Consider the following 15,567-nt stretch of genomic DNA (forward strand, 5'->3'; position numbering starts at 1 on the left):
TTTAAGAAATTTCTTATCTATAAGGACAATGTTATCTTCCTATCTTGATTCCCTGTAATGTAGTGTCATCTTGGCTAACTAATTAATACTGTTGGTCAAGAAGACGGCTTAGCCCATTGGACATGGTCAATTTGCCACTGCCTTACTATTCTCTCACTGCAACAGGATAATTGTGGTATACCTCTTATACATATTACCTTATCAATCATTTGTGTGGGTGTCCTTATGACAGTTTCTATGAAGATGCACTGTGTTTAGTGATCTATAAAAAGGGCACAGTGTAGACAGAACGGTTCTCACTTCCTTGGAAATTTAATTCCAAGTCCCACAAAAGTGTAGACCCTGTGCTACTTTTGCAAAAGAAGCATTTGTTTAAATATGTTCTTCCTATTCTCTTTTTATTAGGATTACTGCTATTCTGTGTCCCTAATGTAAAAGAAAGAAGATAGTTGATGTTTACTTTTGTTCACATGTCACATGAACTATGGTTGCTTGCAACACATTCAAGCTAGTATGTAACATGTTGTGAGGGTCCTTTTCAGTCAGAGAAGAACTGGAGTGGAAGAAGCTGTGCTGAAAAGCCAAGTGGTTCTTTCCTTGGACTCAAAAGATCTCTGTACCCTGGGCTGCGCATTGATGAACATATTTTGAATTAGTTTTGTTGATTATTCTATTAGATTCTATATCACAAAGGTTATTTATTGTCCTACATTAACACTAAACAAGCTAAGTATATGCTTAGGGAATTAAGGAAAGGGGGTACCACAGAGTTCCCCCCCCCCAGCTATCGTGCAGTTAACACTTTCACTGCTACACTCAACTTTGTCCTTATCTGTTGTGTTTCATTTAAATCTGCATTGTTAAATACACTTTTTTTTCCCTTTGGCATTGCGAATGAGTAAAGTTTAAAAGTTTGGTTTGAAGGTGTTGTCAGATAAGCAATGGAAGGGCTAAGAGGCATCACTGTTGGCCTGTGCCTAGGGTATCAGTTGGCCATAATCCATTTGTGATTATTAATTGATTGCTGGCATTTTATTTTTAAGTTTAGCTCTTGCCTTGAAAACCCTGTGGGATCACCGTAGATCAGCTGAACTTTCAACCACCAGTTTACACAGTGCAATATCTCTTGAGTGGCACATGGGTGTTTTCTGAGAGTTCTCTGTTTCTTTGTTTTCATATGCAGTGGTGTTGCAAAAAATGAGAAAGAGAAGAGGGCTAATGTCACATTCCCCAGCCCAACTATATCACGGCTGGTAGCCTGGAGGTGAGTTCTGCAGGTGGCCAACCATAAATGTTATGTTTGTCTGGTTATATCCATTGCAAGAAAAAAACAATTCTGGGAAAATACAGTTCAGTTTGCGGTTCATGGCGTGCCCAGTTTGTGAGCCATAAACAGTCATGAACTTTAAAGCGCCGATCTGGTACAGTTCATGAGGTTTGTGGTGGGGTGGAACACCTTTCTGGTATGCTAGAGACAGCAAACTCACCAGAGATCCTCTGCTGACTCTCCTCTACCTGTCCTCCAACTTTGGTAAGGATTTTATTTATGAGGTCTGTGTTATGGCACCTCAAAAAGGAAAGTGGTTTTTGAAGAAATGACAGGCACAGGTTCAGGAGTGTATAGAATGGAGCCTGTCTGGCAAGAGACATCAAACTCACAGGGACATTTTCCCTGATGTTCTACTACATGCCCTCTAAGTTATATCCAGATTGGACTTGGGGAGTCTGAGTAATGGTCCCCCCCAAAAAACGTCCCTAGGAAAGTGCTTTTCGGGGAAAGATCAGATGTAGGTTCAAGAGTATGCAGAATGAACCCCTTGCAAACTGCATGCACCAAATGTACAGGGAACCTCATCTGCCTCGTCCACCTGCTCCTGCCACATGACAAGGCATTTTTAGGGGGAGAACTAGCCAATACGCCATCCATCCTTTCTGACCTCTCTACTCTGGCCTCCTTTCCCAAGCCTTCCTTTCCATAACCACCCCAATGAGGCTGGGAGGGGGCGGATCTCGGCTGCTGAGCAGGAAAGGAAAGAGAATGAACCCTGCAGTAGCAGTGACACTTTCCTTTCTTGGCTGCTAACTGATGATGCTCAACTTTATTGGCAGCAGCAGCTCTAGCAGAGCTTATCTACACATTACCGAGTCCTTGTGTTTGTTGGGAAACCACACAGGGACTTTGCATCTGATGTGCGATGGGAGTTTTTTGCCTCCTCCACAGACACTGGCTCAGTCTGCTTGAAACCAAAGCAGGCAAAGAGAAGCAGCTTTAGCTTCTCCCAGCTGCTGTTTCTGAATTTGCAAATGAGCTGTTGTTGGCTCCCTTGTTACTTACATGGCTGCATACAAATGTAACAACAGAGTCAATACAGGTCCACCAAGTGGTTTGCAAATGTGTAAACATCAGAGGGAGGAGAGTCTAAAGCTGCTTTCCCCCTCTCTGCTTCAGTGACAAGTAGAAAATAATGGGGGGGGGGAGGGGCAGAAAAGTTACTTTGCACATCTAAAGTCCTTGTGTTGTTTCCCAATAAACACAACAACTTAATAATGTATAGTTAGACCCTAGGTAGGATTGCTAGGTCCGCCTTGGCCACCCATGGGAGATGGGGGGTAGAGTTGTCAGATTGGGAAAGTCCTGGAAAACTGGGGATGGACCCTGGAGGAAACAGAGACCTCTGTGGGGTACAATGCCATAGGGTTCACCTTCCAAAGCATCCATTTTCTCCAGGGGAACTGATACCTGTATTCTGGAGATAAGCTATAATTCTGGAGGATCCCCAGGCTTCACCTGGAGGTTTACAAAACTATAGAGAGAATCATGGAACAAAGATTACAATCCATAAACTGTGATCACAGTAATAAGTAAGTTTCCTAAATTTTCTAATAAACTTTCTTTATAAGTTTATACTATTAATGCTCCAGTACTCATAATTTCATTCCACAAATACAATTTTCATAACATGCAACTTTACTTTCTACACTATTGAGTGTATGTAGAAAGTGAAGTTGCATGGAAACTTGGTGAAGAAATGTTGTGGGATCTTTGAGAAAGCTTTATGCAAAATGATTTCCTAAGACTAGCTGGCGTTATAAGAGATATTCAAGAAAATTCCACTATAACAGTTTAATGCAATGGCCACCTATTGCCCGCCTTTTTCCATGACTGAGCAAGGACGTGTAATGATATTAGTCACTTTGGGGGTCCTGTTGATAGCTAATGTGGGGATCACAGCTGAATAGATGTCTCTCCCAAAGACTCAGGCACCGAAGATCGAAACAATTAACCACAGTACTTTATTTACAGGTAGGCTTGAACTGGGGGTGATGGGATGTTTGTACAGAGGATAGTTTGTGTCTTCTTATGAATAACAGTTTATATACAGGCTGTAGGCTTGACACCTTCAGTAGGGCACTGAGGTTTTTCTGGGTTCACAGTCCTTTTATTATTCCCTTCTCCAAAACTTTACTCAGGCTGGCCTTTTTGGCTTTATGTGCCTGATCCCTGGAGTCATCTGGTGTGAAAGCCCCCAGCACTCCTGACTTCCTCAGACCCGCGGCTCTCCCTCCACCACCTTATAAGTTCTTAGGAGCAGTGTAAAATATGTCTGTGAGCACTATTGCCTTCCACCTTGACACTCTCTTGTCACCCTCCTCTTTCTCTGAGGGCACCCACGACCAAGAGATATGCCCTCCACAGCCACCTGGCTGATTTCACCGAGCCGACCGAGAGCTTCCCTCCCCATGAAGTCTCCTTCATAGCACTCTCTCTCCAACTCCCCGTTTTTGACCGTTTTTCTGACAGTTAACCTCCCACTCCAGACCTGAGAGTTCTGAGTGCACCTGGCCCCCACCCTCGGGTCACATGACTCAGTGCTCTTTGAGTCCTCAGCTGTTATTTTAACCCTTTGATTCCGTCACATCCACCTTGAAGGATCTCCAGGAAATGATCATTCTGTGAAGCGATACTGGGCGAAGTGTGAGAGACCATGTCAGCAGACCATTGGTCTAATGAATATCCTATGACATTGAATTTTGCTGAGTCTGCCTTCTCCAGAAAGAACAGCTTCTGCTTCCTGCAATTTAAAATAGACTTTTGTGACATTGCATAATTATATATGTTATAAGAATTGTATGTGTGGAATGAAATTATGAGCCCTGGAGCACTTTCATAAATTTCTATATGGATTTATTGCATTAATAGTATAAATATATAAAGTCTATTAGAAAATACACCTGGAGGTTGGCATCCTTAACCCTAGGTCTATCCAGATATTACAGAGGCTGAGGTGTATATGTTAATATATGTGTGACCAATGTAACATCTAGTTAGCCCTTTGAGCTCTCAGAGGGGGAGTGGGAGATACCATTTGTGTGTGTGGGATCTTTTCCTTTGTGTCTACTCAAGGTGCACTGATGCCCACTTGATACTCAAAAATTGGATTTTCCCTAGATTATATTTGTTTTTGTTTTTTTTTTAAATACAATTCCAAATTCTGCACCTTTCTATATTATATCCCATACAGTTTTGAGACATGTCTCCTGACTTGCCAGAGTGGCTTATGTGGGTTTTGTAGGAGGAATTCATCTAATAAACTTTGATCCTACTTTTTCGCCATGGTGCTCAAGCTGCACACATGGCTGCCTCCTAGGGTTGCCAAGTCCAATTCAAGAAGTATCTGGTGACTTTTGTGGTGGAACCAGGATAAATTGGGGTTGGAACCAGGAGACATTGGAGTGGAGCCAGGAGCAAGGTTGTGATGAGCATAACTGAACTCCAAAGAGAGTTCTGGCCATTACATTTAAAGGGACTGCACACCTTTTAAATGCCTTCCCTCCACTGGAAATAATGGATAAGGGCACCTTCTTTTGCGGCTCACAGAATTGGACCCCCTGGTCCAATCTTTTTGAAACCTGAAGGGTATTTTGGTGCTTCTGGCTCAAAAAATAGCCCCCCAGAGCCCTCAATACTTGCAGATCAATTCTCTGTTATACCCTATGGCAGAGGTGGCCAAACTTGCTTAACATAAGATCCACATAGAATAAATGTCAGATGTTTGAGAGCCACAAGACAGGAAGGAAGGGAGGGAGGGCCATAGCCAGAAAATTTTTGATGGAGGGGCCCAGGAGAGAAGTTTTAAGGTGGTGGGGCCCAGCAGAAGCCTGCATCTGGTGGCAGTGAGCTCCAGCCTCCACTGCCATTCCCCCCCCCCCATAGGACTCTTACTGCTTGGGATACAGAAGGGGGGCTCAGCTATTTTTTTGCTACAGCCTGGTGGTGAGTGGAGGCAGTAGGTGGAGGAAAAGTGAAAAGGCAGCAGGCGAGTGAGCTGGTGGGTGGGGAGGGGAGACAGATGGCCTTTCTGGGCCTTGCAGGGAAAGGAGGAAGAGAAAGAAGGTGCTCCAGATCTAGACCCCAAGGCTGGTGCACCCAGTGACGGAGCCATCAGGAGCCTCCCGCTCCTCCTCTCCCCACCCGAACCAGCCATCTGGGGCCCCAGCAGCACAGCCAGTGCCAGCGCAGCCTTGCACCTTCACGTCACCACAACACCAGCCTGAGGGAAGCAGTGATGACAGTGATCCTTACCAGGCCACCCATCCAGCCCCGCCAGGCAGGTCTGGCAGCTGCGGCACCTGTGGGGGGGGGGTGCAGATGGAATGGTAGGCAGGAGAGAGGAAAGGAAGGGAAAAAGGAGACTCTCTCTGCCAGGCAGCCCTTTGTTTGTTTGGGGTGGGGGATAGGAATCCATCATGTTCCCCTGCCCCTGGCAGAGATGGCACTGCTGCTTCTACTGCTGCTCCTCTTGGGTGGGGCTGGCAGTGGTGGCACCTGCGGGGGGGAAGGTGAGGAAAGGTGTGAAGGAAGGAAGAAGACCCCCTTTCTCACCCACCGGCTCTCCTTCTTTGCTTGCCAGCACTCTTGCCCCACTTGCTCCCTGGTTCCCATGCTCAGCAGGCTCTGATTGGAGGGACTTTAAGGGTCAAGCAGGGGGTTGATTGAAGCCCCCCCCCATAACTATGGGCCTGGAAGGAGGGAGGGAGGAAGGAAGGAAAGTAAATGGGGGAGGGGATCAGAGAGAATTGGAAAGAAAACAACTTTAAATGCATTCTCCAAGCTGCTGGCTGTATTGGCTTGGAGAAGTGATTTAAAGAGACAAATTCCTTCTCCAAGGTGAGGGCTTCAAGAGCCACACAATATGTGCAAAAGAGCCACACGTGGCTCTCAAGCCACAGTTTGGCCACTCCTGCCCTATTGGAATCAGTCTCCATAGGGAATAATGGAGTGCCCAGCAGACATTCCCCCCCCAGACTTTCTGATGACCCTGAAGTGGGGGGAGGGCCTCCAACGAGGGGATCCCCTGCCCCCACTTGGGGATTGACAAACCTTCTACCTTCTTGCCTCATTTTTATGCTTTCAACATGCCTCTGAGGTAAGTAACACTGTGTTACTGGCCCACAACACACAATACCCCGTGGCACAGAGTGGTAAGCTGCAGTATTTCAGTCCAAGCTCTGCTCACAACCTGAGTTCGATCCTGGTAGAATCTGGGTTCAGGTAGCTGGCTCAAGCCTTCCATCCTCCTGAGGTTGGTAAAATGAGTACTCAGCTTGCTGGGGGTAAAGTGTAGATGACTGGGGAAAGCAATGGCAAACCACCACTTAAAAAGTCTGCCATGAAAATGTCATTATGCTACATTATCCCAGAGTTGGAAATGACTGGTGCTTGCACAGGGGACTATTTTTACCTTTTTTAACACACAATGGAGATTTGAACCCTGTTCTTCCCACTGATAGTCAGGTGATCTAACCTGTCCAATACACTGACTCAGAAAGTTCTGTTCTATAAGCTGACCTCCACTCATGAATTTGCATGTCATTCTTGCACTGGGGCCATGCTAATTTTCTTTTGTGTTTCCGAAGCAAGTACTACAAGCAGACCTCTACTCAACCTCCTTTGGGCCCTGTCCAATGAGAACTATTGTGGATTTATTTAAGAAGTAGCATGAGAAAAAAATAACATGTGAATAAAGGAAGACATACTTTGTCAAATGGAAGTATTGTTTCAAGACATTATGACAAAGAGCTAAATAACTTCCTGGTGATCCTTGGCCCAAAGGATATCCAGCTGACATTAACCAGAGCCAGGTCTTTTCTGCCTTGGTGCTGGCTTGGTGGAACTCTCTGACATCTATGCCCTGCAGGACCTAGTGCATGTTACTTAGCTCTTATACGTTTGTTTCCCTATGTCTCAATAGGGGTTTTTTTTGCCTGAGAGAAGTAGCCCTATGCCCTTTCAAGGACAGTTGGCCAGGAAACCTGTATACATTTTATAGTGCCATCAGTATATTCTGCACGATCTCATTAGTAAATATATATCTTCTCCATGCAGTTCACAGGGGAATATAAAGAAAGCTTTGCAGCAGATTGTGCTGCTGAATTTCTCATATTTCATTTGATGGAACACAACAACATGTCAGAGTGAATATCTTGAAATATGTATATATATTACCGGAGCCTAAGTATCACACACCTCAAAGCTCATTGATGTGCTAGAAAAATTACTCTTTTTATTTGTTGAAAAAATAGGTTTTGAAATCACAGTTGTGACAGATTTGATTTTAAACAGCTAATGCAGAGAAATTCAAAAAAGCACATTTACAAACCATTAGTAACTAAAACACTGCTCTGAATCTTTAAGCTTTTCATACTGTATCTTTTCCCCACATCTAAGGAATGACAGTCTTCCTTTAAAGAAGCTTTTACTTGAAATAAAACAAATGAGATATTTATGAATATCTCTGAGGTATGAAAGTCAGATACAGGAACAGTTGAGCTTGGTTATACTCAACAGGAATTTTAAATCTTTTAAAGTTAGTATTAAAATCCAATATCAGAATTCAAAACCAAACATTTACATTGGTTCCAAATCATAAATATACTAGGGATATTGGTGGTTTATATAGTTACATATGCTAAACTCATCTCCCACTGTATTCTATACCGATTCCTCAGTCACTGTTGCTCTGCCCCCGGGCTTCTGCTTTTCTTGGTTCAAGCTATGGATTCCCTACCAGTTGCTGCGCAGGTGCATTTTGACCTGCGGCTCCCTCCTATTCTCCCCGTGCCTTCCCAATCTCTAAAAAGCAAGATTGGGAAGGCACAGGGAGAACTGAAGTGAACCACAGGTCAAGATACACCCACACAGTGCTATGAACTAAGGCTTTGTTCCACTGCATCAGGCCAATATGGCTGCCCACCTGGATAAATACACTATGTTTACTAAACATAAAATACAATACTGGGTTCAAATATTAAGACTGAGTCATACACTTCTTGTCTAATTAGACATGCCTGAGCACAAAATCTGCCTACTTCAAGGGTTGTTTTATTACAACAATCATCAAGGAGAGAAATATAATACTGAGTGGTTCCAACTTTGAAATTGGATAAAATTGGAGTGATAGAAATATTTCAGATATTCTGGTAAAATTGACAGTATAATAAAACATGTTCAGTTGTTTCTATCATATCTGAGTGGCATGGGCAGAGATGTTTCTCATACAGAGTTCAAGTATATCTCCCTTCAAGAAGATCCCTTCAAGACCCCCTCCCCCCCCAAAAAAAAATGCCTTCTCAAAAATTGCTTTTGGCACTGGGGACATGGGATGGGAGGCTACAGTTTGACAAAACATAAGCCCAAAGCCTCTGTGATGAAAGGAACTAGCTGCCTGGGGCTTTATTTATTCCTTTTGCATTGTAGCTCATAACAGTGGTAGCAATTTTTACATTATCTGAAATATACATAATTTGCCATAATTTGGAAAAGTTAGGTTCAGCACATTTTTTTTTTATTATTTCAATAGACTTAATGTCACGGCTGGGGCCGGGTCAGACAAAGTCCAGAGGCAGTCCGAGGTCTGTAGCCAGTAAGCAGGAGGGTCTGAGGCACCAAATCCAAATCAGTGTACAAGTATCGCAGGTCCGAGGTCCAGAAGCCGAGGTCAGGGAGTCCAGAAGTCAAAAGCCAAAGTCAGGGAGTCAGGAACCAAAGTCAAGCCGGAGTGGATGCTAGGATGTCAGGGAGATGACTAGTTGCTTCCACAAAGCCTCCTCCCAAAGCCCACAGCTATATAGCCCTCTGCTGGCTGTTGCCCGTTTGGGCTAATTGCTGGCTCAGGGAGGCAGCCAGGATCCTGTCATAACTCAAGCATCCTTGCTCTTAGGAGGGCCAGAATCCTCTCAGAACTCAGGGCTCAGGGAGCGTCTTGCTTGTGAGCGTGCCGCCCTCCTCCGATCCCTGAGGTCCTGCCGGAGGCGGTCACGCACACGAGCCACCCGAGAGGGCGAGGCAGGGGGGCTGGGATCTTCTCCAGCAGGAGGCAGGGGCACTGGTGCAGGTGGCAGGGGCACAGTTTCCTCGTCAGACTCAACTTCCTCTGCAGGGTCCCCAGCACCCATGACACTTAACTCATTTTAAGCCAGTTGCTGAGTACCTTTGAATTTAAGAGCTGGGATGTTCTTTCAAGCAAATGTCCTTGAGTCTGAGGGCCGCAGTAGTCCATGTAATATTATATTATATATTATATAATATTATATATTTATTATATCCAGGTTAAATCAATGTAATTCACCCATTGTGGGACTGTGTTCAGTGACTGTTCAGAACCTCCTGTTGAATCAGAATGCTGCAACAGGATTGTTGGTTGGCTCTAGATCAACAAGTTAGCTTCCTTTGTGCTTCCAAGTCCAATTCAAAGTGTTAGTTATTTATTGTCTTATTTGTCTTATTGTCTGTGCTTTAAAATCATCTGCTAAGTCTCTGTTCCATATCCCTCTTTTTCATAGTGTTGTTATGGAAAGGAGAATTTCTTTTTGTGAAAAACACTGTTTTAGATATAGCCATTGATTTCTTCTCTCTTTTAAAATTGTGATTCTTCTTTCAGTTATCTCTTTAAAGAGAAATCCACAGTTTTTTTTAACTTCATCTCTTGCAGTAGTTTTGTGTTATGCAGCACAGGGTGGTGCTCTAGCAAAAGGATAGAAAGTTTGGGAAGACATTGCTTGGCTCTGGTGGTCAGGAAGCAATTTTTTCCAAGCCAATTTGGCCAGGGATCCTTAAGAGGGCACATATATGGTTCAACTGGTAGACATTGTCCAGCTCTGGAATACATGAAGGAAATGTATTTAAGCCGAGTCTCCTTATCTTGTGACATACTAACTTGAACACAGACCATCCAGCCATGGAGTAGGACTGCTGCTAGCAACCCAGGCTACATAAGCAGGAGTCTGTTTATCTGATTTTGGCTGTTGGAGAATCTGCAAGAATTGGGAGCTGCATAAGATGGCCTCCCCCAGAGGTTGATGGGTTCCCATTTGCACTTAGGAACTCTCAGTGTTTCAGTTGATGTGTAGATCTCAGCAATGAAACAATTGCACCTAGATTACAACTTCCTGCTCACAGAACTCTGTCATTCCTTGGTATACTTAAGGGCTAGTAGTTTTCAGTGACTTGAACAAAAGTACAGAAAGACTCAAGGTGAATTCTGCTAAACACAGGTCATCTTTGTGATTCCTTTGTGGCAGTGATGGTGCTACAAAGTCATACTTCTGTATCACCATGTTTTCTGCTGATTGCCTCGGCTGAGATGTTCTGTGTGGTAAGGGAGCCCCTGAAATCAAACCAGAACTGATTAATTAGTTTATAGGAAGTGCCTTAATTGAGAGAAGACAAAGTTCTGTCTACTCTGAAGGAAACAGTCATGCAACCCCTCCTGAAGAAGTGATCTAGGACCATGAGGACTTGAACAGCTATTGAGAAAATATACTTTTATTCCAGCAAGGTGTTCAGGCAAGCAGTCTTGGTTCAACACCAAACTAATACAGATTACAGGCAACTTCACTAGCTACCTATTCATTTCTAGGCTCAATTCAAACTTCTGGCTCTCATTTTTAAAGCCCTGGGATACTCTCAAGGGCTGTCTGCACTCACAGGAACCAATCTAAAAACATAATCTGAGGGGCTGTGCTCTTAGATGTGAGATGAATGGTGACTAAGGCAGGACCTTTTCATCTGTAGTGGACTCCCCTTCCTGCTACTCTTTGCTTAAATTTGATAATCTTTTGGTTTTAGTTCATCCATACTTTTGCAAACTCTTGAATTGTCTTTAAAGATGGGTTTTCATGATTTTTGTACTTTCTGACCATGTGTTCCATTTATAATTTGCAGGTTGGTTGACTGATGATTTGTAGTTGAGTGCTTTTCAAGATTTTGTATGACTTCTGTCTCTTTTTACTGCATTTCATGGGCAGTGTTGGAATTTTATAGTTAGTTGTTTCTAGCCTATACTGAACCTTTTCATTATGCACTGAGGCTGCTATCTGATATTTATATTCTATTTTATGTGTTTTTATATGTGGTTTTAATTGTAAACTACTTAGGAAAGTAAGGAAAGGTCCCCTGTGCAAGCACCAGTCGTTTCCGACTCTGGGGTGACATTGTTTTCACAACGTTTTCATGGCAGACTTTTTACGGGGTGGTTTGCCATTGCCTTCCCCAGTCATCTACACTTTCCCCTCAACAAGCTGGGTACTCATTTTACCAACCTTGGAAGGATGGAAGGCTGAGTTAGCCTCAAGCCGGCTATCTGAAAACCCAGCTTTCACCAGGGATCGAACTCAGGTCATGAGCAGAGCTTAGGACTGCAGTACTGCAGCTTTAACGCTCTGCGCCACAGGCTCTTTCCCGCCATGGGGAAAATCTAAGTAAACTACTTGGATGTGTACAAACATGTGCTAGTTACATATGTCGAATAAATAAGATCCCAGCAGGTCAAAATACAGAGTAGGAGGGCTGTGTTCAGCTTGGTAGATCACCAGTGGCCCATCCCTGCCTCTCCACTGAGAGCCTGTCTAGCAGTTGGACTTGAAACTTCTCTTTTTAGAAATTAATTATCCCTGTTGCCACACTATAATCACTATTCAAAAACAGTCTGGTGTTTGACTTGAGAGCTGCTTAAGGCAAAATTCTATAGAAGAATATGTATATATCAGCAGTGGTTTCCCCTTCAGTGGTCTTTTGTCACATCCACAAACTGCTTTTTTTAAACTCAGGGGAGCTTTCAAAACAAATGGAGGGGTTTAAGTGTGGAGGTGGTTCTTAGGGAAACTATCAGAAATATGTCAGCATTACAAGCTAAGTGTTCACATCTCTGGCATGTGTTTTTACCTAGCTCCTTTCTTTGATATTTTGAAAGAGAAATCATATCCAAACCAGACCTGTGAGGATGCTAATATTTGGATTGTAGCCTGAACTCATGTCAAACTCCACTGGAACTCCATTCAGGAGCAAACAAAGAGATTTGCTGTCCATGAACTTGCCCCTCACTCCTTTCATCCTCCTCTGTGCTCAGATAATTCTGGATCTTTTGGACCGAACAAGCTCCAGTTCATTAAGATGCATGCATTTGGCCATCACAATGAACTGGAGCTTGATAGAGCCAGAAAATTTTCCAGGCACAATGGGAGGAGGATGGGAGAAGCAAAATGCACAGATGAGCCTAGAACTTGTGGTGAGATTTTAATGCCTTGTTGAAAGATAGTGAAGCTCCTACAGTAGGCTTGCCAACTTCGGGTCTAGAAATACCTGGAGGTTTGCAGGTTGAGCCTGGGGAGGGGCCTTAGTGGGATGCAGTGCTATAGACCCTCTGAAGCAGCCATTTCCTCCAGGGGAACGGATCTCTGCCATCTAGAAATCAGTTATAATTCCAAGAGCTCTTTAGGCCCACCTGGAGGCTGGCAACCCTGTCATACAGGTTCCCAGGCACTGTACAACTGATCTGAGGTCCAATGCAGATCTTCAATGCTGCTGAGATGCCCTTGCCTATTAACCAGCCCTTCTTATCAGATTAGTGTCAAGGCTCTTTTTTTGGTGCTGACAGTGTAAATGTTTTTTGGGGGTTTTTTTTGGGGGGGGGTGCCTTCATCCTTTGTTTAGATAAGAAAACTTATTAACAGTTGGTGACCTGCCCAGTTGTCACCTTCCCCTGTTAAGCTTAACAGGGCTTCTCATGCTTGCAGGGCCAGCCCTGCCACTAGGCAAACTAGGTGATTGCCTAGTGTGCTGGCCTTCTGGGGGGTGCCAAATTGGGTGCTCCCCATGTAACTTGGTGATGTTATCAGTGGAGGGGTATGTGCCAGAAGTTAGGCTTGCCAGTGGTGCCAGACAGTCTAGGGCTGGCCCTGCATGCTTATCGACAAAAGGAATGGATGCCAAGCCAGCTTGTTAAACCAAATGCAGAACTGCTCATTCAAAAAAAAAAAAAAAAGTAGCACCAATTACTGCATTTGCATCAGGACAAAAGTCATTTAACACATTTGCTTTTGAAGGGGCAGTGGAGGAGGAGATGATATGTAAATAAAATTAGATTTTGGTCCAGAAACTATACATTTGCTTCTTCTTTTTTCTTTTTCTTTTTTCTTTCTTTCTCCTTTTAATACATAGCCTGTTCAATTGGTCCTGAGTGGAGACAGATGTTACAGAAATATTTTGATTTATTTAAAATATTGATTATTACATTTCCTGGAATCCTGAGGTTGACATTCAAATGCAATAAAATAATGTTTGAATGTATCATTTATCAGCCAAGAAAATAATGTGTAGACAGTTCCTGCATCAACATCTCAGTGAAAAAGGTGGGCTATGAATGAAGTAGGTTGATACTAGCAGCGCCTCTGTGGAAGCATTAAGAGAGGAGCTAGAGCATACTACAACAATTAAAATAAAGGCTCTATTCATAGCATTGCTGGTGATTTCACCAAACATAAAGTAAACAGAGCATGGTCTGATAAAATCAGAATATAGAATCATCCACATTTTTCCACCCGTTGAATCCCTGCACCCTGGCTTCTGATTTATTTGTTCTAATTACAGAATGGGACTGCATCCGGAGGTGGGGTGGGGACTAACTGAAAGAATGACAGAAACAAATTGATGTCACTTTTTGTTAATTTTTCCTGCATTTGTAAAGACCTACATCACTGTCCTTAAAACCTAGCAAGAATGTATTCACAAGGAACACTCATAATCATAAAAAAGATGCTTCCAAGTAAGAGGACAACATGTATTCATTCCCTCCCCCCTTTACCACCATGGTTGTTCAGTATAGGGAATAGCCTCTTTCAGTTACAAGTTGATCTTCTGTGGGCTTTCCCCCCCAATTAGGGTATATTGAGACTGAACAACAGAATACAGTTCCTTGATTGGGCAAGAAGTTTTTAGAACAATAGTAATAAAACCAACAGTATCTGATTGAGTTGTTTCTTTAGGCTTGTCCTCTTTTTTTTCCAGTTTAAATATTTTTATTGATATTAATAAAACATTAACAAATCTAACATATACAACTATAACAACATCTAAACTCTAGCTATCTCATTATGATTACAATATTATGTTGAGAGACTTAGTAGAATACAAAATTTGTATATTTTTCTGGTAGTTTACATAGGGCATTTTGTTGGTTTTGCACAAACTCAAAGAAATAAAACCATTGTTCAGCAAACGAATTATTATCCTTTCCACTTTCTAGTACTTCAGAGTGCAGGATAGTGCTTGCTATCTTGTCCATTCATCTTTCTGTTGCCAAATTAATTGGTCATTGTACTTCATGATAGATATTTGATTATGCTAACATAGTCCAGTCTTGTCTTTCTCCCAGCCAATCTAACCTCCTTTGTCTTCTCACAGACCCTCCAAGTGAGATGCACCTAATTCTTTTTGGTAAACATCTCTTAAGAGGAAGATGAGCAACAAAGCTAGCAGGACAGAAAAAGGAAAGAATTTAGGGTTATCAGGTCTGGGTTGGGAAATCCTGGACATTTTGGGGGTTGGATCCCAGGGAGGGTATGATTTGGGACAGAGAGGGACCTCAGTGGATTATTATACCATAGCAGCCTTCCTTCCTACCATAGCTATTATACCATAGCCTACCATAGCTATTATACCATAGCAGCAACCTTCCAAAGCAGCCATTTTCTCCAGGGGAAATGATTTCTGTAACCTGGAGATCAGCTGTAATTCCAGGAAATCTTTAACCACCACTTGTAGACTGGCAAACCTAGACCTGAGGCCAGGAAATGGAGAAAGAATGGTCTTGGCAGTCACCATGCATAGGATTAGAGCATTTCAAGCAGGTTTGAGCACCCCCGTGTAGAGTTCATCCTTTTTTACCTGGTAGTGTGATTGGCTTTTACAACTGAATAGAATTTAGAAATTTAGCAGATAGTACCACATTGCTCCATGACAAGAGCCTAGCCAAATAATTTTGGTAGCTTCTAACTTCTTATTTTACAAATTACAGATAATGTAATTCTTTGAAATGAATTTGGATAATCAAAGAAAGTTTGAGGGTAACCAGGGTTATAGGAAAGCAATTAGAAAAAAAAAAACGTTTTACTACATTTACACACAAAATAGCACAGTCTTATTGGTACTAATTCTGGTACCCTCTCAGTAGTGCTGCTATGGAACAGTGAATACCTCAGCAATTACAAGAAACATAGTAAGCAGTGTAT

The 15,567-nt window shown here is 43.0% G+C and overlaps 1 protein-coding gene across 2 annotated transcripts in view; it reads left to right on the forward strand.

The window, feature by feature from the left end:
- Nucleotides 1-15,567, forward strand: part of LINGO2 (leucine rich repeat and Ig domain containing 2) — an 888,319-nt gene that overhangs the window by 273,299 nt on the left and 599,453 nt on the right. The window contains exon 3 of one of the 2 annotated variants that reach the window (XM_060237192.1): nucleotides 1,184-1,264. The exons of the other annotated variant lie outside the window; for it this stretch is intronic. The gene's annotated coding sequence lies outside the window, so the exon portion shown is untranslated. The remainder of the gene's footprint in view (nucleotides 1-1,183; nucleotides 1,265-15,567) is intronic. 2 annotated transcript variants of the gene reach the window in all.

This window comes from Heteronotia binoei, chromosome 4, assembly GCF_032191835.1.
Source record: "Heteronotia binoei isolate CCM8104 ecotype False Entrance Well chromosome 4, APGP_CSIRO_Hbin_v1, whole genome shotgun sequence".
Lineage (NCBI taxonomy): Eukaryota > Metazoa > Chordata > Lepidosauria > Squamata > Gekkonidae > Heteronotia > Heteronotia binoei.